At 42.5% G+C, this 2,191-nt stretch overlaps 1 pseudogene; it reads left to right on the forward strand.

The window, feature by feature from the left end:
- Positions 1–1,029: 1,029 nt before the first annotated feature.
- LOC102253128 lies at positions 1,030–1,975 on the forward strand (annotated as a pseudogene).
- The last annotated feature ends 216 nt before the right edge of the window (positions 1,976–2,191 follow it).

Genomic DNA, 2,191 nt, shown 5'->3' on the forward strand with positions numbered 1-2,191 from the left:
ATTCACTCTTCTTCAGCTGGTGCCTGATGGACCTGGGACTCTTCTTATATTCTGTGGGGCTTTCTCTCAGCAGCACAAGAGTGAGTAGAAGGAGATCTCAGAGAATGCTCACGGAAGAACAGGTGCCATGGGTCAAGTGCCCAGGACCAGTGCACTTGGCTCTCTGCTGGGTTCCTCATTCCTATTATTGTTCCCTCATTAGCAGGAACTGGCCTTGTAAACTGTTCTCGCATTTATTGCATTGAATTCCAGATTATTTTTACTGTGTCTCAAAACGAGACATGCCTTTTACATTGTGATCCAGCAATTTTTGCACAAAAACACAGAAACACACACACCCCTGAAGAAAGGGAGCCATATACCCTAACTATGTATAATGCACTCTCATATTTTCTTTTGTGCCTTCTTGACTTTTTTCTTTCACCGTTCTGGATCCTTTTTGAGCCTTTAATACCTAAAACAAGTGTCATCTCAGGGCTTTGACACTGCCTCTTTTCTTACATAATCCTCCATCCCCAACTAACCCTGTGTCACCCCGCCCCCCCCATCTTCCTTGAGGTCTCTGTTCAATTGTCACCTTGTTGGCAGGGCTTCCTGAACTCCCAATATAAAATATCACCCATTCCACTCTCTTTTATACCTACTTTTTATTTGTTCACATGACACCATCTAACTTGGTATATGACATATTTGTAGTATATGTTCTTTCACTACCATTATATTCTAGGAATTTTGTTTCTGAGCATCTTATACACTTTCCCTAGAGGTGGGAAATGTCAATAAATATTCCTCAAGTGCATGAAAGCATTTCTCATGAAAACAGTGTAATCCACGACCACCTTTGAAAGAAAGTTTGAGGAAGACAGGAATTCCTAATCAGAGATGTCATGGGGGAATGAGATGTACAAATAATAAATATTGTTGCTTTATTAAAAAATGTAATTGTAGCATTTCAACTATGTTTGTAATGGCCATTTGTGTAAAAACTAATCATGCTAATTTTTCTTTCCTGCTAGTCACCTCCACCCCATGGGACCTGGGAATGATACTCTGATTTCAGAATTTCTTCTTCTGGGATTTTCAGAGGAACCAGAACTGCAGCCCCTCATATTTGGGCTTTTCATCTCCATGTACCTGATCACTGTGTTGGGAAACCTGCTCATCATCTTGGCCGTCAGCTCAGACTCCCACCTCCATACACCCATGTACTTCTTCCTCTCCAACCTGTCCTTGGTAGACATCTGTTTCACCTCCACCACCGTCCCAAAGATGCTATGGAACATCCAGACACAGAGCAAAGTCATCACCTATGAAGGCTGCATCACACAGATTCTTACTCTTTGGAGGACTGGATGACTTCCTCCTAGCCGTGATGGCCTATGACAGGTATGTGGCCATCTGCCACCCCCTGCACTATATGGTCATCATGAACTCCCAGCTCTGTGGACTGCTGGTTCTGGTGTCATGCATCATGTGGGCCCTGAATTCCTTGTTACAAAGTTTAATGGTGTTGCGATTGTCTTTCTGTACAGACTTGGAAATCCCCCACTTTTTCTGTGAACTCAATCAGATCATTCAACTTGCCTGTTCTGACACCTTTCTTAATAACATGGTGATGTATTTTGTAACTGTGCTATTGGCTGGTGGTCCCCTTGCTGGGATCATTTACTCTTACTCTAAGATAGTGTCCTGCATACGTGCAATCTCGTCAGCTCAGGGGAAGTATAAAGCATTTTCTACCTGTGCATCTCACCTCTCAGTTGTGTCCTTATTTTATTGTACAAGCCTAGGAGTGTATCTCAGCTCTGCTGCTACCCAAAGCTCACACTCAAGTGCAGCAGCGTCAGTGATGTACACTGTGGTCACACCCATGCTGAACCCCTTCATCTACAGTCTCAGGAACAAAGACATAAAGAGGGCCCTGAAAAGAATCTATGGGATGACATGTACAAAGGGGACAATCATCTCAAGGTAAAAAGTGCCCTTGATTTTGGGACTACAGAACTTAAAACCAGAAATTAATCACTTTGTGTGTTTTTTTGTCCTTTTTTTTTTTTAAAAAAAACATCTTTTTATTGATTGCAGAGAGGAAGGGAGATGGAGAGAGAGAAACATCAATGATAAGAGTACAGTATTGATCAGTTGCCTCCTATATACCCTCTTCTGGTGATCAAACCCACTACCCGGGCAT

The sequence above is a fragment of the Myotis brandtii genome, unplaced genomic scaffold (genome assembly GCF_000412655.1).
Source record: "Myotis brandtii unplaced genomic scaffold, ASM41265v1 scaffold534, whole genome shotgun sequence".
Lineage (NCBI taxonomy): Eukaryota > Metazoa > Chordata > Mammalia > Chiroptera > Vespertilionidae > Myotis > Myotis brandtii.